This window comes from Vanessa atalanta, chromosome Z, assembly GCF_905147765.1.
Source record: "Vanessa atalanta chromosome Z, ilVanAtal1.2, whole genome shotgun sequence".
NCBI classification, from domain to species: domain Eukaryota; kingdom Metazoa; phylum Arthropoda; class Insecta; order Lepidoptera; family Nymphalidae; genus Vanessa; species Vanessa atalanta.
In genome coordinates, this window is record NC_061902.1 from 6,247,851 (window position 1) to 6,271,657 (window position 23,807).

General features: G+C 29.9%; 1 protein-coding gene and 1 long non-coding RNA gene across 12 annotated transcripts in view; one reads left to right on the forward strand and one right to left on the reverse strand.

The window, feature by feature from the left end:
* Positions 1–23,807, reverse strand: part of LOC125075926 (potassium channel subfamily T member 2) — a 90,076-nt gene that overhangs the window by 64,861 nt on the left and 1,408 nt on the right. The window lies entirely within an intron of this gene.
* On the forward strand, positions 19,202–20,595 carry LOC125075929. Its single transcript, XR_007120266.1, has 3 exons — positions 19,202–19,310; positions 19,828–20,094; positions 20,203–20,595. It is a non-coding gene; the product is annotated as an uncharacterized LOC125075929 (long non-coding RNA).

The window sequence follows — 23,807 nt, forward strand, 5'->3', positions numbered from 1 at the left end:
GAACCCGTTGACTGGCGTTGCCTTTCGTTCCGAAAGCCGGAGCAATTAACGAGCTTCGGAACGTCACGCTCGACGTAGGCTTGTTTATTGCGGACAATCACAGCTTAACCTCTCCAGTTTCCACATATCCATGTTTGTACAGTTACGTAAATCAGAAACGTACAAAAATACATACATCAAATGTACAAAGACAATGTACAAGACACACATACAAACAAAGCAACATGCAAAGGAATATTCTGATTTATGTATTTTGTCGACTTTAGTATGCAACTAATAGAATGCTATTGCCCTTCTTCCAATTCAAGATTAAATTTTGTCTCCTAGTTTGTGAATTATTAATGGTTTCATGAACCAATCTATTGCTGACTAAGATGACAAGATACTTCCTTCATTTAGAATGTTTTAATGTTATTTGAATGCTTATTTGTTGCAGTTCTAGTGTTATCAATAAAAATGAACACATTTATCCTAGCCTTCACGTAACTTTAATAATACGCTTACTTGTTTCATGTTTTTTAAGTATCATGTCTTCAATCTATCTTTCCTTATATATAAATTGTCATTTATATGAGATCCAATTTACTTTTAATAAAGTGTATGGTTTCTTTTCTTTACAAGCCTTGGAATACCCGACGAAAACCTCTGTAATAAGTAGATGTCTTTCAAATGAAAAACGAAAGCCGATAATATTATCGAGTACGAAGCCCATCAGTAGGAGGCCGCGAAAGCGCTTCGCCTTGGGCAGTGTGCGAGAATGATACCAAATTTATAGCCACTATTCCTTATATAAGCTTTACTATTGTCTACAGACATAGTGATAGCCTTAGGCTGGTTGTAAATACCGCCTCAGCCTTATCTATTTCAAACTTTTCTAACAGAAATATTGCCTTAAATGTCACACGTTTAAAATGAAATTGCTATTACACAAAACGATTTATCTCAATATTCATTATCTTATATAAAATAAAACAAAGTTATTTTTTGGAATTATCCGTTTGAACGCTAAGTTATTTTAACCTTGCTTATTAGATTTTTATGTACTTTTCATTTGATATATACAAGGTCCTTTATATACAAGACGAGATAGCTCCAAGCTCTGTGAGGGAGGGTTTTGCGTTCCCTCGGTCCGTTACAAAGTTACGGAGGTAAGCATGTGATTCCTCTGGTTTTGTTGGGTTAATGAATGGCTTGGCTTCATTCACCATTAATATTTGTACTATTAATTTATTTTAATAATATAATTTCTGAATTCCCGAAATATGTATTTTTAATCACTTGTCAATGATTCTCCTGGACTTTGCGCCAATGTTTACTTCGATTAATTTATAAAGCAAAGCAAGTTTTAGTTTGATTAGTACAGGCTTATACATTTATTTTCAATGCATGCATACAACTAGCTCAAAAATTAATTCGAATTAATTACGTTCGTATAAATTTTTCTCTATATATATAAACTACCACGCTCATATCATACTGTATACTCAACCACATACACTTTCGGGATACAGATCAGCAATTGCAGACGTAGTAATATCATAAGCACCATAAAAACTAAAGAACTCTGAGCAAAATTACAGGAGAGAGTAGAAAAAGCCCAAATTATCAAGAAGGTGAAAGAAAAAGAAAAATGTCATGGAAAATAGACCGAATAAATCAGAAGAATCAGGATATATTGATGAGTCCGATCGAACACCGAAAACTCCTTTTAAACAGTAATATATAATATGTATTGCAATAAGAAATAAATTATTTCAAAAATTTAATTATATTAGAATAATATTTATTAACGAATAAATTATACTAAAATGAAATAATTGCTGAGGTTACACATATGAAAATAAACCTTGCGTATTTATTGAATGTATGAATAACCACCGTGGACAATAAGTGGTTACCCTTATGCCCGTAGACATCGTTTTCTAGTAGCTGGACTATATTGTACGAAATATTAAACATCCCTAACATCGCTAATGCACTACAAATCTTACGAACTGAGATGTTATGTTCCTCGTGTTTGTAGTAACACCGGCTCCCTTACCCTACGAGTCGGAGCACATCAATACTTAGTATTGCTGCTTGACGGTTGACTATATAATGATTACCTACCCTAAAGGGCTTTCACAATGCCCTACCTTCAAGTAAAGTTAAATAAACTAGGAGTTAATATTAAGCTCACACATTATGTGAAGTTTTATAACATAATAACTCGGGCAATACTAATCTATCAAAAACTTGGTGGTACCCAGAGGAGCTTGTACAAAGCTAGGGCTTTGCACAAGATAACTAACAATACATCGAATAATAGAAGAACTTAGTATTGTAGTGTTTCGGTTTAAAGAATGCATGCAAATATATGATATTAATTACAATCAACGTAATTTTCATTTTGATTGACTTGCCATCTTTTATTGATTCCCCATTGATTTTATCCATTCTACAAAAAAAGTAAATTGATATATTTTTCGTTTCGTTAAGTCTAAAATGTGGTCTTGGTAAAAGTTTTTATGATGAAGACAAATTTAATGATTAAAATTAAATAATAATTACGTAATAATTTAATATTACATGTAAAAATATAATGTGCAAAGGGAAACACCCATAAACTGGATAGGCCTATTTCGTGTTTTCTATGCTTTATACTATTTTAATCTCTTCGTCCGGAAACCGGCACTCGACCTGGCGCGTCCGCAAAAATAACTTTAAGTTTGACAACTACTTGTATTCAAATCGAAAGTTTTTCTATGCTATTATTTCATAGCGTACTATACCAATTACGTAGACATCAGTTTTACATTCATAAATATATCAAAGCATATTCATGAATGTATTATTCATTAAAACGTATATTGTTAGTTGACACATAAGTAAAAGAAATTCATGTGTTTTTTCAAGTTTTTCGGATTTATCACATTCCTGTCATTATTATTGGTATTCCCGTTGCTGCAATGGAGAGCCTCTTGGCTCGTTAATTAGTTTGTGTAATTGTTGAGTCTGTGGCACTCTAACAAAAGGATGCACAATATCTGTAATGTATTTTCATTTTTGTAATTTAACCTTAATTAGTTGATTTTTCTCTTACCAATCTCTGTTTGCCAATATTGTTGTAGTATGGTACTTTTTAACCGAATGAATTTAATTGTATATTGTCGGGTTAGTTTCCATCTACATTTTATGAATATCAATAAAATCTTAAATTATAACTACAGAAAGTAAAAAAACTAAATTATTTAGATTATATAATGTGCCATAAAAACTTCTGAGTGATGTTACTTTCAATTATACAAGAATGAATATAAATAAAAAAAACTTATTGAAATAAAAATGATAACTGATTGAAAAAATAGTAAACATTCTTACAACAATAATAAAAAATAAGTATTTATTAATTTTTAAATTTTATACTCAATCTTCACCAACTCAGTGCATTTAAAAAAAATTACGGATAAGGTATCCGTATTATAATCGATGGACATTAGAAAGTAATAAATTGTATACTTTGTACGTTATTTTTTTAATAAAAACTATGAAGTTTTTCCTAACTACTATAATGCTTAAAAGGTTGAGTGTTCCCTGTCAAGTCACTCGTACGCCCCTCGACCCGCGTACTCTCCTTGTTAGCCTCCACCTCTTCAAACTCGATCGCGTAACATATTAACGTAATTTAAGGCTATATATTAAGTTAACCTGGATAGTGTTCGCCACTACTACTACGATCGAATTAAAATTAAAGAGCGCGCGGTTCATTTTAATAACATGTGTATTCTATCCGCCTATTTATTTATAGTCAGAAGAATTTCTGAATTATCTTATCGGATATTAGGTTGATTTAAGAAAATTATACGAGCTTAATATTTGGTCAAGCTTTTAGAAAGGGTTAGGATATCCAAATAAATTAATTCTGTAACTGTTGAAATTAGTTCCAACTTAAAAGATTAAATATTAACACTTAAACATATATTATTAATTATCACTATACTTTTATTAGCTGCCCGTTCCGACTTGGTACGGGTAAAATTCATACGTAACCCACCCTTTTAATTCACAAAAACAGAAATTGTGAAATAGTTAATTTAAATTCAATCGGATTTGAGATGTTGTGATGAGTCAGTGGTATTTCGCTTATATATCATATAAGAAATTACATTACATTTTTTGTATACTCTATTATTTTGATTGTCAAAGTTTGATCATGAACTATTTATAAATAGAATCAAATAAAAAATAATTAATTTATTCCTAAACTTGACACATGTCATGTGTCTTTAAAATTAATTAATTAAGGAATTTCTTGTCAATGTTCTTGAAATCGGGAAAACAATTACCGTATTTGATTTATTTATTTTCATTGTATTTACTTCTCTTTTTATCTCTTTTCCTCTCTCTTACACGTGACAAAGCACGGTTAATCCGTCTTTTTCGATCGTCCTCTTGCCTTGCATCCAGAATCATACCTTTCATTTTTCTACACGAACGAGAAGCGAGTTAAGACATTCACCCCGCCGCCATTTGCATTACATGCCATGATAATCTGTTTGCTTAAGCGTTTCTGTCACGGAAGCTACTTTTAACTTCCTCTTAGGTACTCATTCCGTAGTCTATTCATTCTCATCTCGACAGATTGCATTTGTTTTTCTTCAAATTGAAATATATTGAGAGAAATACTTTATAATGGAGCCTAGTCTTTACTACTGAGGTGAAAAGTCAGATGTCAATCAAAATACAGTTAAGTTTAAAGTTTTTATTTTTTAAGTTATCCTTAATTAACAAATTAATAAAACAGAGGTAAGTGGATGAAATAAGGGCATCTTCTTTGGAGTCAATGGCAAATAAAATTCGTAAATTTACATTATTTTTAGTAAATCTTCAATATAATCATTAACAATTTAACAAAACAATTTAAAGATTTTTCTAGTAAAATGTAACAAAGATAAAACGAATAGCGTATAAGTGAGTCTCTTGCATCCATTATCCGAAGAATATTTAAATTTCGTTACGCGCACAAACGTCAACTAAGAGACTTTGATGTTGTTTGAACCATAAACATGAGAAAAACGTTGCATTTTCCAAAGCATTCAAGATCATATCGCCTTGAACCGCGTCTACATGTAAAGTACATATTTCTATTCTAGAGCACATTTTACAAGAACCGCGTTAGGGCTAAATGTTACTTTATTCTTAAAGCATAAAATATTATTTACATAAGTGAGATGTAATAAGTTTTTCAGTTAGTTTATGTTATTTTATAAATTATGAACTGCAATTATAAAAAATATTGATTGAAAATTTCAATGTAGCTATTTGTAGACGTGGATGTCTTCTATTCCGAACCGTTTATTCGCTTTTTTATATTTAAGAAGTATTTTCAAAACATTTTTTACATTAAAGCCATTAATAAATCCTGTTAAAATTATTGTGGATGAAAAATTATGTCTAAAAACATTTTCAATGTGTCCCGTTAAGTATATAATTACTGACGTGGATATAAATAATTAGGAGATTAGGAGATTCTGTTTCTTCTCTCAGAAAAGTAGACTTAAGTTATTTCTTTCCTTCTCTCTTCCCCTTTTCTTTAATACGCAAATATAGTCACGGAAATGACTCGATGAACACATTAAATTTTAATAAGAATTATAATGAAAGTACTTAGTTCAACAAAAGTAGGACTACTTAAACATGCATGGGCTATGTCTGTACTCTAAATAATTACAATTTAGGTGTATCTATTGTTCTCTAACAACTTCAGTAAATACAATTTCTCGTAAACATACAAGTAAATGGATTTAAATAAGGGCTATTATATGTATAATATATAATTGATTTTCGATATATTCGCTTTTATTGTAGCGGATATCGAAAATATGTCAAGCATAAAACATACGAAAATATAAACAAAAGTACGCATGTTTATGTTATGTCATTCTAAAACAATGAAAGAATATTAGGATTTCAAAACGAGGAAAGAAAATCAAATTTTAAACTTCGAACTTCCAAATGGAAAGAAAATTGAAAGGCATATATTAAAGGTTCTACTCAGGCTTATTTCCTTCATCGGTGAGTGATGAATATTATAAATTAATATTTATAAGGTAAAAACCATTTTCATATTATTATTAGTAATTATCATGAAATATGTTTTTAATTGAAACATTATAAAATTTGAAAGAACTACTTTTGATTCGATTGATATTATTATCATCAGGCATATTGTCGGACGTAGGCTATATAGTATGTTAATATGCTGCATATTTTCTTGAGCTTCATGCAATGTAGGTATATGTAGTCGTAAAGAAAATTGTCGATCCAGATAATTTCGAGGCAAACGCTGTCAGAAGTATAACGTCCAAAAAATATAAAAATGAAAAAAATATAAGTCTACTAAATATCTAGGGAATAGTCAGCGACGTCATTATAAATCTGTTTTGGATTCACAGTAACCATTTTCATGAATAAAAAAGCAATTGCTGCGCGTGTTGTACGACGCATTAGCATAGTGCGAGCGAATTAAAAGGTGAAATTTTTATATCCGATTAGTTAAAATATATCTCGGGTTTCCTCAAAAATGCGGCCCAGGATTTGACCCAGGATGTTGTTTCCATCGTTATGGTGGCAAGCGCAAGCGAACTGACTCTTAAAGACAGAAAATTGGTATTATGAAATTCGCTCACTGAGCCTCACATACTCCACCGTTCATATAGACGCGTGAATGTGTTTTCCACCAAGACCAAATCATTTAGATACATAGCATACATTTCATTTATTTTAATAGTTGACACGCGTAACATAAGTATTTACAAAATACCTATCACAATTTCAGAGACTACTATGGTGTTTATACTTTATGAATTTGCGCTACAACAATACGTATTATGAAAATGAACCATATAGGCGCAGTAATTATTAATAAAGAATTACTACTGCGCCTATATCGATATTTATCTATTTATAAAATTTATCTATATCGATCTACATCTATCTATAATGTATCTACTATATATCGACTTAAAAAAATAATTATGTTGTGTAAATATTATGATGCCAATGGGTTAAGTCTTAGAACTTACACGAACTCTACGACTATCATATAATATTTAAAGCGGGTGAAACTGTAAAGAGCAACTACTTATATAATAATACTAGCTGAACCTGCGGCTTTACCCGAGCGAAATGTATAAAACATAAAATTCCAACCCCCGTTTTATCGCCTTAGGGGTGGAATTTCATAAAATCAGTTCTAACCCTATAAGGAACCTACCTGGCAAATTTCAAGTTGGTAGGTGTTATAGTTTCTTTAATACATACTAAAACGTTATACAAAACGTAGTGCATCTTCTGGTATAAGTTTATCAGAAAACTACCCGAACTCGTCGTCTATTTTGAGAACTTGACATTGGTCAATTAGATCTTCTCTTACGTCGTTGAACATCAATTTGGTTTTTGTATCTGCTTTCTGTTCTATACTTGGTGGTAGGGCTTTGTGCAAGCCAACCTACTCATCAAATAGTCTACCCCTAAACAACAATACTTAGTCCTGTTGTGTTCTGGATTAAAGGATGGGTGAGCCAGGGTAACTACGGGCACAAAAGACATAAAATTGGTGTGATGTAAGGAATGTTTCATATGACTTACAGCGCCAATGACTATGGGCGGCGGTACCCACATACCACCAGATGGACCATATGCTCGTCCGCACCTATTACTTACAAAAATATCTACAGAATTTAATATGCTTCAACGAATGTGACAGTATCTAACTGTGATCAAAAACGTTGAGAGCAAGTTACGACTCTTCGCTCTTGCATAAATTCAACATCCAATGTTAAATAAGCTTGTTTTTAAAATTCTTAAATCATTTTTATGCATTTTTATAAGTGGTAATTTTTGTAAACTTTTATAATATATATGTATATTCGAATGAATAAAAAGGTAATGAATGTGACGTTCGTTTATTATTGTTTGTGAGTTATCATATTAAATATTATAATGTTCTTTACTATACAATTATCGCAAAACTGTCGAACTAAAGATTTTAATACATGTGTACCAAGTGAAAATCTGTAAATTTATGTCTGTGTTTTGATAGGAGGACTGGTTCAATTTTCCCGCGGACTGAAATAGGGATACATTTTTGCCGGTCGACGCGGTCATGATTTATACAGTTCTTATGTAAATTAATTTTATTCTCTCCAAAGTCTTGGAACATAATATATAACATGGAATACAATAAAACATTTTATTATTGTCTTAATTGAAATAAACTTTAATAGAAACATCAAAAATAAACTCATTTAACATTTTGACATGATGGTAACTATTTTTACCCATACGTATCATAACAAAGCAAATGTATGAATTGAATGCATCATCAATCATCTCCTGATTGGTATTTGTTTGTAATCGAAAAATGAGGTTAAAAAATCTAATTTAGATGGACTCTGCGCGGGCAACGCCCTCTTGGATTAAAGTCTACTTAGTCAATGTATATTTACTATGTAATGTTATATCACATTAAACAGTCGTGCATAAAATATGAAATAAACTTATTTATGTTACATAGCATGCATTTTAATAAACCCTATTTTTTCTTTATACAAACTAATGAAGAGTTTGAGATACATAGAAATATTTATAAAATTCTCAAATAGTATATTTTGATAATTTTATCGATTTTGCGTAATATACAATGTATATATACATTGTATATATATGATGTTTACAATTCAAATAAAATGGAAATATTACTTACTGTCAAAATTAAAGCGATTATTTAGTTTTAAAAAGCACCCAGTACATGCAAATATAAGTTCACATGCAGCCAGCAGGATGAAATATCCAAATACTTTTTTCTAGAGCTATCGCGACACAATAGACCGGCAATACAGTGGCATAGCGAACCATAGATTCATGAGCGGTTACTGAGAGGCTTATTAGAGCGTACGACACGAAAGTTACATCTAAAGCGTATGTAAGTGTCGGGCACCTGGGTATCTGAAGAGCGATTTCGTCCAGGCTGTCGACGGGCACGCTGAGAGGCCGCTCAAGCAGCCGCGACGGGGCGGTGAGCGTGTCGGAGCTCATGTTTCGCGTATCATTCGAATTTCTGTTTTGCTTCTTACGGTTCTCTTCAGCACGACGAAGGTTGTGAAATCGGAAGAAAAATATCGACATTATATTTGACGCAGCTCCTCTATTGCGTCTTTATATAACGACTTCGCGACAAACAATTTCATTTACTCCATTGAAGTCACGAACCGAGTAAAGTTACTTTTGAAATAGGTATAATGCTATGGAAAAGAAAATTAAATGATGTGAAAATAACGAATGTGTCTGTGGTAACGAAAGATATATTTAAAAGCATTCTTTGTTTGTGTTAATTCCTCTTTATCATATGTCCGACGAGCATGAAATTATTTGATTCATATATAGATATGTATATTGTACGTATATACTACAATCGCCCCAAATTAATTTCGATTATTTGACTCGAGTATCACGGCCTAATAAAATTTCACCTGCGCAGAACTTCTCTTACATATTTTATAGTCTCAACCGTTCCATTGTCCGATTTAGACGCATACTTGAATTTATGTGATTTTTTTTTTTCAATTCCAAAGTATGAACTTATAAAAGGTCAACGTTATATTCAACATGTCTATATGTTTATATTTTCTTAGCTAATAAGTAGGTATATATTTTCTCTTTTATTTAAAATATACTTTCCACGTTTTAATGACGATGTTACCACGCAAAAGCTTGCAATAATTGATGCACCCTTTTTGTTTATTCTCGTTGAGAACACTCAATGTAGAAGCGCAGACGTCAAATGTCAAGGATACCTCAGCGGCATGCGACAGGGGTTCTACCTTATATCTATATATACTAAACTAATTACAAAGACAAAGACTAAGAAAAAAATGTTCGATTTCTTGACATTTAATCTAGTTACTATTTATGTTGAGAAATAATTGACCAATTTAAGAAAAAGGTTTGTAATCGTCTCGTGTGTGATTTTTTTTTGTTGTTATCTGACCTTACGTTTTTCAACGTCTTTCTTTATGTTTTCATGTTATTTTTATTTTATTAAACTTTTCGACCGCCATTTATATGTGCAGCCTTAGTACTTAGTGCTAAGTAGTAATTATGTTTTAAGAAACAATATTTTTTTGCTTTATTTTTACATATAGGTATATTTTTTAAATAAACTATACAACATAATTGTAACAATGATTATACTAATCACTTAGGGTTGGATTCCGAGATAGAAAACAAAGCTAACTAAACTAGATATGGTAGCTAACTATCGATGGCATTGAGAAAATCTTTAATGCAACTTTGCGTATAGTTTTCATTAAGATTTCATTCAGTATTCACATTTTAGAATAAGTCAACGAGAGAAAGTAAAACATAGGAATGAACATGATCCATCTTCGGGTTTAAAATTTACATTTATCAGGAGAGATAATTACTATCGTAAATAACTGTAGTCTCGATTATTATTTAGCTTAATATTAATTTATAGATGTATACATTTTAGGTCATGTTTTTTTATTAACAATTTTTCATTTTTATTTGTACCTTTATAATTAAAGCCTTTATATCGATAATTCCTATGTAAATACATTTATATACAAAGAAGATTAAAATTAAACAAAATTTAAATTGAGTAATATTTATTGAAGGGTATATATGATTTTAAAACAAAAAGCAGCGCGCGAAAGAAATACTGTGCTTCGAGAAATGTACCATGTGTGATAGTGCTGCGAGGGAAACCTGTAGGAAATACGTGCGGCAGTGTGCGTTAAGGCAGGCGTCTGCCAGGGTAATGAAAAATTGCCCACATTTTAAAAGTTATATTTTTGGCGAGTTATGTCATAATAGTGAGATTAAACTAAGTATTATGCGATGATGCGCGCGCACACTTTTCTTATTTTCAAATGTTTATTCAATTACCAATTTAAATCATTAATGTTTAATTTGCGAGTGTTACAGTAGTGGCAAAAAAGATAGAGATTATTTGTTGCATGCAAATAATTAATTACAATAAAAAAATATTAAAAATTATTAAAAATATTAAAAATTAAAAACGGTTTTTATCACGCTGATGAAGTGGGTCTACTCACGCGCGTATATAAATACACGCACCTTTTTTTACTGCAGTATGTATTTATTTTGTATGCGGGCGTGTCAGCTTACAATATAATATATATATATATATATATAACATAAATATATACATATAACCAGAAATTCGTCTTAGTAAACGAATTTAAAAAACGCCAGGTAACAACGCTACGTTTGAGCAAATAGCTGATTTACAATTAAGAGTACATTTAAAAAGAGTTTGGAAACCGCAATATAACTTTTAGATTCAAATAATATTGACATGTTCAATATTAGTTCCTGTCGAACGATACGAAGTTGACATAGTTCTAATAATTATTATTTTCCTGACATTTTTCTGTAACCGAACAGCACCAATCAATGTTTTTGAACGTTTTATGTTCCAAGTCATAAGTAACAAGTACAAATTTAGAAATATTTTATACAAATAAGTCTTATTACCTATGAAATAATATTCCGTCAAATATTATAAATTTTTAAGGACCTAATGGCTATAACATTATGACGACTATCAAACGAATCTATGTACATATACTATACTTTTACTCATGAATGTTTATTAAATTAAACTTATTATTAGTACTTAAATTAAACATAAGCAGTTATTGTAAAAAAATATTATGTTTTAAGGCTGATATTTAAACTGGCCTAGAATAAACTAGAAATATATGAAATTCTATTTCAAAATAATCTTGAAATAAGTATATAACTCTACATAGTTAAACATTAAAGAAAGAAAGAAAAAATAACTAAAAAATCTATTCCGAATAATTTGGCGGTGAGGGTGAAAACAATTTGGGAAATTGCATATTTCAGAAGCACGTTGAATAAAGTTAGTGAGAAAATACACATTTTCCACTACCATTACTAGCCTCGATGGCTGGCTGCACGTTGGAACCTATGATATATGTTTATACCGAGGCATTACAGAATTTTATCATTTATGTTTATTTAGTTATATAAAATAAATCAGCGTAGTAAGTACATTTTCAAAAAAAAAAAAAAAGAATAAATTATAAGATAAAAAGACAACTCGTCACATTTTATAAACACGAAAATAAAAAAATGATACTTATTTATTATTTTACGAGTAAATACATTTGATTAATGTTTATTACAATTTGCTTATTCAAAACATAGTAAAACTCTTTTTTACTAAAATGGTTTCAAACTTGGCTAAAGCTGATTTGACTTCCACACCTCACTTAGATACCATGTGCGCAGCAATAGAAGTTACTCTCTAGCACCTTATATCGCGCACTAGCAATTTAGTGATTAGAAAAAGAGTGGGCTTTGTCGTCGTGGATTGAACTATCTGCAGGTTTCTTAAAGAGAACAATTAGGTCAAACAATTAGGTACGCACTTCTAGTCTTCAAAGGTACAATACTATAGAAAAATTGTAAATATTAAATTACAATGTTTTTGTACTATTATATAGAAATAAAAGAAAAAAACGTGCTCACGCTCCACAGAAATGCTTATAAATAATTCAAAGTAACAAAGCTGAACTTGATTGCAAAAAGTTAAAAAAAAGCAAGTGTTCAGAAAAATTAAATTCAAGCAGTTGACATTTATAATTCAAAATTTGACTCGAAGTTTTTAAAACAATTAAAATTTATAAAATATATACAGAAGTATTTTCAACCACAAAATTTAGAAATTTTGTTCACCGTACAAATGGGCCACTACGGTAACCGTTAGACCAATAATAATAATACCGAATTATTATTACTAATTGTCCCTCTCTCTGAGATCAGGGATTAAAAATTATGCACATTTTTATAAAAAAAGGACATACACACACGTATGAATATTGAACAATGCAATTTATAATTAAGATTCTTAAAACTCACTCTCGAATCAATGCACTTAGAAAAATACCTATCATCCTCTAAAAATCAATCGAAGATGCTTGTCTGAATCCTCCTGCCTCTAAATATACCTATATACTTATATCATGTTTTATTGCAAAAGTTTCCGTGATCCTATACAGAGGTTTAATGTTTTCCTCGGATGTACGAAACATTAAAAAGGCGGGATTCATTACGGGAAAACTAAAATTATAAGTAAGTACTTTTTTTAATAACGTTAAAAAAATCTATTATTATAAAACGTAGAGTAAAAACTTATCTGAACTATTGTTGCTGCGAATTAAGAATTGGTGGATAATTATGATCAACATATACACTTATGTAAAACAATTGATAGTCTTACAATTAGGTAGGTAGCGTTTATTACACGAAAACTTTAATTAAATAACATTAAATTGGCACTGACAATACAAAAGTTTTAATTATTGCCCTTAGAAATATAATACTTATTTAAATATTTTCATTGCTTTACTAATTTTACAAATAACGCGTTATATGCGTATGAATTTTAAATTTTGACTCTACGATAATTGAGCATGACCTAACATTTCATGGACGCGTTCCGCTAAAATATTTAGGTATTTACAAATAATAATACCCACAAGACTATAATATGTTATATTATGTAATATAGTGGATCTCCCGTTTCCGTTTACTTTAATTTTGTTTCATTTTTTTTTTTCTTATAGAGCCGTAGTACCGCTCTTTAGCCGGCCAGTAGCTTTTTCCCGTTAAAAATTATTACTAATATTATTTCTTTGTTAAATCGGAACAATTTAGTAAATTGTAATCAAGAATCCAAAATGAGACCATAACCGATTTTTAAGTGCAGCAATCGTCACATAATTACTGGAACAAAAATCGGCTTACACTATTAATATATAAGATTAACTACAATATACCCGAGTAACCTTTTTAATAACTACGAAATAAAATAAAGCTATCTGTGCCCTTACTATACATATATTCTTTTAAGAGTACCTAATGCTTTACTCAAACAAATATATTTTTGTTCCCTCTCTTTCCATTCAGTAATCGTTTAGACTTGACGTGCTATATCATGAAATTAGAAATATTGTATGTATTGCAATAGGGATCGGCTCTCATTAGTGAAAAGTTCCATTGTATTGTGCCTAAACCATTTCGACTCGGAGATGTATGTTAAAATCATACTTTTATTATGGAAGCGGGTCAAGCAACAAGCAACATCGTAGCTATTTTCTCGTTAAACTTTTTTGAAAACGCTTAATTTTAATCTAAAAAGTCTATTATTTCTATCCCATTTTTAAACTTTGAGTGTTGAATTTAATATTAATATGAAAATCAACAAGCGGTTTTTTTTTAATCTTAATATTGCGAAAGACGACAAAAAGTTACAAAAAAAAAATATTATTAACGGAGTCACAATGTCACACGATCACTGCATATGCATTATAAATACAAACGCTTAAGGGGAATACAAATTATTCTTTAAAACAATGATAATGACCTCGGTGCCCAGGTTACCATCAACTAAATGACTTTTAACGTGACAGTTAACACCGAAACAAAATTGTCAATACACGTATAGTATTGACTATAAAACTCATGCAATGAATAACATGTTCTTTGCTTTCTCTCGGTATACATTTTACTAACTATTGACTATTATTTATGTCGACAAGAAAATGAGATTTACTGTCAACTGTAAATCAATGCTTTGAAAATTAGATATCTACTAAAATAATAGAACTTCTTTCTTTATTTTTCTAATAAAGTTAACCAAAATTTTATAGCAAAAAACCTTATATAAAAATATCGAACATCGAGAATTGCAAATAACAGTAATGGGAAGGTATTTCATTATTTTAGCTAGTTCACTGTTTATCTGTATTATCTGTACCTTTTTCATTTTTTGTTAAATTTGTTAAATCTGTTGTTAGATACGTCAAATAGCATAATAATATTTGTCATTATTAATCATTTCATATTATTAATCTGTGACATTATGGAATTTGGAATTTATGTTCTTAATTTGAAATTGGAATATATTTTTGAAATAAATAATAATTACAAATCGAAACAAGAGTCATTTTTGTCTCATCTAAGTATACAAATGTACAAAAATATGAAAGTTTATCTGCAAAACAACAAGTAGAAAAGAGTTTTGTTATATTTTAATACATATGACCACAATTATTTAAGTGGATTATTAAAATAATTCATATTTAATTTTTTAATCTAATACTTTTAACAATACAATATCACAAAATAAACAACAATAACTTTTTCTTTAACTTGTTGCTTTTAATTTTAACAGTGATTATTTAAAAGAATAAAATAATTGTATTCAATATGAGTTTTATATAAGGATTCAACCATACATTTTCATGTATGTACGAGTCAAATAAATCAAATCGTAATCCTTTACCACACTTTTACGTTATAACCTTAGCATTAACATTCAACGTGAACTGTAATATTCTTAGATATTGATCTCTATGGTCCGGTATGTTTGAACATAAACATTTGCTAGTATAAGACATACAACATATAAGAGCGGCAATGGCGACGTAACTATATCAATGATTATAGAAATACCACATATTTCGTCTATTTCAACTTAAATGACCGCCGTACCCTTAATTGTATCATAGGGCGATTGTAGTATAGTTTAAGCTATACACAATTAATGTTTAGTAGATCTTTTTTTTCTAAAGCATGTGTAAATTGTTGATCTTGTGTTTTTATTAAATTATTAAAGTGTGTCTGGTTTTCATTCTAAAGTCTATTGTTGTTTCAAATTGGTTTTAAAAAAAGTGGTGCTTGTTTTCTCTGTCCTAATAAAACACTCGTTTAAATTAATCGCAGAGTAAAATTAGATGGCAATTCCTTAAGCAGAACCCAACGTTGTATTGGCACGTGATACACTGTTATTAGCGACAATAAATTAGCGCCATAATGGTTCTAAGATATAATGAAGTGTATCACTTTCAGAGTGTTTTGGTACAAATTGAGGTATGCTCATTTCGTTTTTTTTTTTTATCTTCAACTATTAATAAGTGAATAAACAAAAAAGTTTAAGTATATGTAAAAATATAAATAAATGATATTTTTACGTCACGGCTAACATTTTAGTTTACGTTTTGTTTGTATTTGTTATGGTTGCATAATAATAATTAGAAAAACAAAAACGAGTGTTGCATTTGTATAGCTAAGTGGCTGCAAACTTCTAAAGAAAAGAAGAATGTGTCTGGGATGGCGCGTCGCTGTACAATGGACTTTTTTGTTTTCTACTTGTTTCATATACTTGACCTCGGAAAATTTTGATTCGGAAAATACTTCCATGCGTTCTAAAATGATTTATGATTTAGCAAATGGGCGTCTAAGTATGTGAATAGCTACGTTTATTATAGAAAAATAAAAATCTTTTAGTTATTTTTTATTATGTATAATTTGTTATCGATGATATGGCGATTCGATTATACTATTTACTACTTTACGGAAAAGTCAAGACAAATTAGCATTCGGTGCGTCGTCTAATAAATAAAAGTTTGAAAAATTTACATTGCCATAAACGAATTTGTTATACAAACCCGCTGCGTCCGTAAATGAAAAATATTTCGTCGTCTAATTCGTCGTCCATAACAGCAACTCGCCATCCAGCTCAATTGTAGTGTCCCGAAATGTTATGGTATATACAAATAAAATATATACATAAATATATAAATATATATACGAGTGGGTACCTACAGAGCGATAAAATCGTTACTTAATAGCGGTAACCATAACAAGCTAAACAGTGTTTATCGCGTAAGATATGACACGGTCAAGAACGCGCGTGGTAGATCGCGTGTCGCGGCGTCAGTGCGTGGTGCGCCAGCAACGCCGAACGTGATTTGAGCTTTGAGTCCGCTTGCGAGTCGCCACGAGATGCCCTTCCTACCGCTCCCCGGCCCACCGTCCTGCTCACCCCGTCCCATTCCTCTCACCGTTAGTATCGCACTCCCCGCGTATCCCCTCTGACTGATCTCTTCACACCTTGATCCTTCACCATAGATGACTTTCCTATTACGACAACTTTCATTAGCTAATGTTTATCGTCATATAATCAAATTATTCTAAAGAGTGACTTTAAGCAGACTTAAACGTATAGGTATCGGTATTTTTGAAAACTTTTTTATTAAGTCTAGCTGCACCACGTATTTTTTCAGACGTTCATTTGAATATTTCATTATATTCCTAAAATAATCGATTAGAAATATCCACTACGTATTCATCTAAAATATTTTATAAATATGGTTTATCAACGTAAACGCTTAAAGTTTTAAAATTCATTAATTTATTATGCTATTATTATTGATTATTTTTTAATAAAAAGAAGTAATACTTTGTATCAATTAAAGTAAACAAAAGTTTGATTACAATCTTTTATTTAAGCAACAAATATGGATATAGAGAATCATTTAAGTATAAAATATATACATATTGAGGCGTCGCCGACTACGTATATTGTAGCCACTAACGAGACATAAAGTTTTTATGAATCAAATAATATATGTCCGGAAGAGATGTCCTGTGACTGAACTGTCCTGCTTCTTCTTCAAGGGACGGAAATTCCAAGAACATTGGTAATTAGTAAAAATAAAATGTAAAAAGAGATAAATTATGGAAACTTTATAATTTACTATAGAATTGCCAACACAAGAAGTTGAGGTGAAGTTTATGGTCGTCAGGAGCTTCGTACTTTTCAAGGACTTTCTCGATGATGTCATTGTAGGAAGGCCAAATTCAATCAGTAAGTGATTGCGAGAAATGTAATAGGGATGAAATTTGGAAAACGTATATATTATATTATATAAGGATCGGTGTTTTAATAATTTAAATTAACAATTCACTTTAAATGGTGTAAAATTTGAAACAAAAATAAAAAAATAATTGTATTTAAATTCGACTAGAATTGTTTCTAAATTTTGCGGAGACACTTGAACTTGAAAATAAATTATGAGTAACTGAAAGTTCGCTCGGCTAATAATATTATATGCGTGATGATTAGTATGTGTGATGCTCATGCTCACAAAATGTCTTTGTGTGCGTGAGATGACAAAAATATGACGATAAAAAAATAGATTTATATTTGTTAATGAACTCCGATAATTTAACGTGAAGAGGCATGCATCGTGCACGTGAATATGAACAGACCTAGTCGAAACCCTTCTTACAAAAAATTGTAGTTTTCAAACTTTGATGTCACTAATTAGCGAAACATGATATACACACACACACACACACATACATAACGTGTAACGTTCAAAGAAAATTTTGTATTTCGAAACTTCACGTGTTTTTTCACAAAGGATAAAATAATAATTAAACCTGCCATCCAACCTTGAATAACGCTTTATGTGCACTCCAAGGTTTTAAGTACAAGTAAATAATTTATTAAATATAAGCAAGAGAAACGTTTCTGATGATAACAGGATCTTTTTTATGTATTTCATCTACTACTAAATGCGTCATATAATTTTACGTACTTCAATATACATTTAGAAATAAACATATTTAAACATTTTAAGTTTTATTTTGTTTACCAATTCTCCAAATTTAGAGACACATCATCTACTATATTTGTAGTGAAGATTTACCATTGTCCCTTTCATTCCAAACTAAATTGATATTCACAGGATGTTCGAGTGGGTCATGACCTAGTTGCACCTACAAATATCTTTATTAGAGTCCAAGCGATGTGAATTCGATCTGGTAACAGAAAATACTGGCTGTATGAACAAAAATAAAAGCAAAAATCTTATAACTTGTACATCCAGATTGCGTATGATTACAAGTCTGACACCGTATAATTGAATAACAAAAAAACACCGGATGTATTTGGTACATAAAAGAATCTTTTTATTAAATACAGTGGAAATATTTCTTTTTTAAGGATTCTTATAAATTTCACAGTTGTGTATACATTTTAAAAACCTTACATGATAAACGAGAATAGATTTAATCTTAAAAGCTTCTTAACGATATACCAAACGGTTTGAATGGAAACGTTCTATAAACCTTTTCTTTGTCCGTATTTTTATAGTGTCACACTGGCCAGTTTTGTCTGCAATATGTAATATTAAAAAAAATAACATTTATTGAAGTTTAATTTGTCAAAAATAATTTACTGCAATTTGTTTTTTTTTCAGACTGTATTATAATAAAATAATAATGATGTCCTTATTTTCATAATTCAATTACTATGAAATTTGTAATAACACAATGGCAAACAAATGTTTCAACAATCGGCTGGTAGTGCAGCTTATTCTTTGCAAGCCAGCAAGGCTCAAGTAAGTTTTTATATATTTTTTTATCATTTTAAGACTTATTAAATAATGCCAAATTTAACAAACGGCTTTGTATTTCATTCATTGTTACTTATTTCATATTATCTCTGAAACTATTGTTTACGAAAATGTTGACGTAACATAATCAAATAAATTATTGCTAAAGCACTTTGTTTTGGCGAATTTTAGTATGTTTTCAATCATTGACGTAGCGTATTGTTCCACATCATAATTCACTTATATTCTATTTTTTGGTTTTATCTTAGTGGACCTTATGAAGTTACTAAGCGATGGATAACTTACGTATATAATCGATCACGTATTTTATTAATTGTTACAATTAATTTGAGGACTAATTTTGAATATTAATCTTATTATATACATATATCGCTTATACTTTTAGTAAATCTATAATACGTTTATTTTTAAAATAAATTTAAGTCCCTTATCGCCATTAAATCAAAGATAACATTTCTCACTTTTACGTAATATTTGGGAAAGTAAGACGTTCATCTTATAGGTGTCTTCTGCGCACACCAGCTGTGAACGACGTTGGGATCTTTCTCAACGACATTCTAAGAGCACGTTGCGCATACAAACGAGGTGACGATCTTACATGTCTAGGCAAGTGCAGGTCGTCCGAAAATAGGCACCTCGGTGTGCTGTTTCTGAGATATAGTCAAAGGAAGATTTTGTGAAGATTGATTTTAACGCTGGTTTCGTTAATTTATCGTTAAGCTTACATTTTATGGAAAATGAAGATTTTGGTAGAACTGTCATAGATTAGGTATATACAAAGCAAGTTTTTTTTTTCAATTACATATTATTATTTATATCATGAAAACATTTTTTCTAATACTTATATCCATCCTTATTTTGGGCTTCTTTTTTTGAGGTGTAAGGGTTTGTTTTTGGCGTCTTGTTTTTCGGGGATTGAGGATTCACCAAAAGTGAAGAAGAACCATTGAAAAGCAACTGCAGTATATAAATTATTTTCTTTTATAAACTTTTATAAACGAATAGCCTGCCAACATGAACATGAAGATGATGTTTGAATTGTAGTAATATAGTTATCATATTGAAAATTAAACCATTTGAGATCAAGTACAATATCATAACCAAAACATATTAGATATGGTCTTTTTAAATATAATACTCAAGTGGTGAAGCAATTTCAAAAAGAGGGAATAACGAACTATCTGGCATTATATTGTGACTTAAGAGTTTTCCTCCCAACTGCTACTCTCACACAGAAGTGCTTGTCACGGCGTTTTGTACTTTATTGACTTTGTTGGTTTATGACAAATAGGTAAAATTACTTTGTCATGAACGATAATATTTTTCAAGATTTTGATTATAATATATATTAAAATATATTAAATATTAAAATTTGATTGAAGTTTCTTTCAAATTCCGGATTTATTTACACGTACTAAATTTATTTAATTATTATGTGTCGTTGAATTTGTAGAAAATAATGGTTCTATTGTATTAAATATCCACCTAAACCGTCGTAATTAAACTTTTCGGTAAGTTAATAATTTCGAGAAATGTACGGTTCGAATAATGTTTTTAGCAAATTTTCATAACAATCTACAAAATAATATTTCCTTTTAATTATTTGATGAATTCAGACTGTTCAATAAATTCTCATATCGACCTACATATAAAGTAACTGAAAAAGAAAGTTATATTTGTTTCGTAACCAGGAATGAATTAATTGCACTTTATGCGCAATATTGTTGTTTTTGGTTAGAAGAGCTAGAGAAACTACAGGCCCAAGGGACAACATTTTAGCTCCCAAGGTTGGAGGAGCATTTACGGTAAACCGAATAATGACTCTTACAGTATCTTACAATGTCGATTGTCCATTGGCATTGGTGAATATCCATCATCTGTTGTTAGTGGTTCCTTTGTTAAATATAAACAATAATATATAAAAAAAAGAAAGTAACAAATCATATTTCTATATTTGGAAACTTTTACGTATTTATTTCTCTTGTTGATTATTATGTTGTTGATAATAATTCTGGAACACAAAAATGAAAACGTCATAATGTTTTTGAATGGAATTGATTTTTTTATTTTTCTTTCATATTATAATATTCAATGTTTAGTGTGATGTTTGATCTTTTATTATAACTTTGGCAATATCTATTTAGTACTATTTACTACACGTATAGACGTTTACCTATTACTTTTTTTCTGATATTGACGATATCGTAGAAAAATGTCCTTCACACTTAGTTGGAGTGAATTCGATGATTTTAGATATATATGAATATCAATGCCAATATAATTATAAAATCAATATAAAATGAATATTTTGTAGCCGGAAAACTGATATCTTTTGGCACCTGAAAACTTTATGACATTTGTTGCATGCCATCGAATAGCTAGACTTCGCTGGGATAGCACATTATGCTTTCCAATGTCATTGACATTTGTGGTCACTGAACTTTTTAAAACTTAAAATGTGGCGGTTGTTATAAAAATTATAATTGTTTGTTTGATTAATTACTTCGTTAAGTCTAAGATTATTTAAAACAAAAAATTTTAAAAGAGCACTTCGTTTCATTAGTTATATAATTGCTCACACTTGTAGTATCTGGTTGAATACCTTCAGAATATTGCTCGTTCCGATTAAAGATTTTTGCAGAACTTAAAACTTGAATAGATATGACAATTGTATTTATTTTTGTATGAAAATATTTATCTTCATTAGATAACTTTTTGTGTATTTTTATTCTTCTTCTAATCTCGGTGAGACATCAAACTCAGTCAGAGTTTGTTTATTTGTTTTGTCTGATTGATACGCTTTCATGTCTTAACTACGCAACCGATCATCATTAAATATTGGTTAGACGTTGACGGGGGTGCAGAAAAAGACAAAGGCACCACCTACCCACAGGCGGGCGAAGCCACTTGTAGAAAATAGTATCTATTTTAATTGTCAGTCATGTATTTGCAATTCACCACTATCTCCAAAATGTGATTAAGCCGTGTATCTGTTTAGTAGCCTTTACAGAATAATGGGCCAACAATACTTACAAATAGAAGGAAATATCTTCCATTAATTATGACTGTCACGTCACAGTTTCGCCTTAGTAAGAAACGAACGACTCGACTTATTATGAAGCGAAGTTCTTTCCTGTAATATTTCTTTATGAGATTTCTCTTGAGGTTGTTTATAATGTCGGTTCTAGTATTTTTCTGTCGAAATTAAATTTAAGCCTATTTCACTAATTATAATTTTTAATTTAGCAAATAGACGCAAAAATATCACCTATATTAAAAACAATATATATATATATACATATATATATATATATATATATATTTATTGCTAATTTCCCACCTGTAAAGAAATTTTATTTAAAATAAGGTATTTTGCTTTTGTTAATATCCTAAATGTAAGACGTTTTTTTTACGTGTTTTTTATAGAAAATCATGCGGTAACTCCGGCTCTGGTCTAATACATTACTTTTGGGCCACCTTATACCGCACAATATTGACATTTACATGATGACGTTATTACAACGATACACACAATTTAATAAGCTCTTCAAATATCATAGCAATCTTTTGGATAACTATACGGATAAATTAGACGACGAGTTTGTGAGCACACTTAAATATTTAGGTTAGCAGAATATGAAAATGAGGTCATGTTGTGTAGCGACTTGCAACTTTTTGAGATGGGAATAATTGTAAAGTTTGAAATCGTCTGGAAATTGGATGAGCGAACATTTAATGTATACAATGGATTACTGCTTTTGCTTACACTTACAGTATTTAGGTCTATATTTATTACTTTGACATCAGTTTATCAGTCTTAGTTTCATATGCATAGTGTGAGTATTACTACGGATTTTTTTCTTTTTAACTATTGCACGTGCTTTTAACATATATATCCATCGGTATGTAATTAAATAATATTTAATTGTATATACGTATAGCCTTAAGGCAGTTTTAATATAAGTTCGGTTTTATTTGATTAACGATTTATTGTAGTTATGATTAGATATTATGTATAAACATTTGAGTTTTGTCTCTATGTTTTGAATTAGTTTAAATAATTTAAAAAATGAAAAAAAGTTCAGTTATAACTAATATTATCATATTCTCGTATTCGCTTCTGAATTGTTTGGCCGCTTTAAATATTAAAATACTAAAGAATAAAAAATTTACAAATCAAGCTCAAATGTATTGATTGATACATTTTTAGCCGACTTCTATGAAATGAGGAGGTAATCAATTCGATAGTTCTTTTTATGTTTTTTACCTCAGAACTAAAATATTTAAACTGATTTGTAACAATAATTTTACAAATTAGTACTTTAATTTTAAAATTTCCAAAAATAAGATTTATCAGTTTTACCTAATAAATAAGGTTTGCTCCCTTTTAAATTAGAAAATATATTTTTAATAAAGTTATCAAAACAAACTTAAAAAAATTAAATTAACTAGAATGCAATACAATTACGTGTGGCGTTCGAT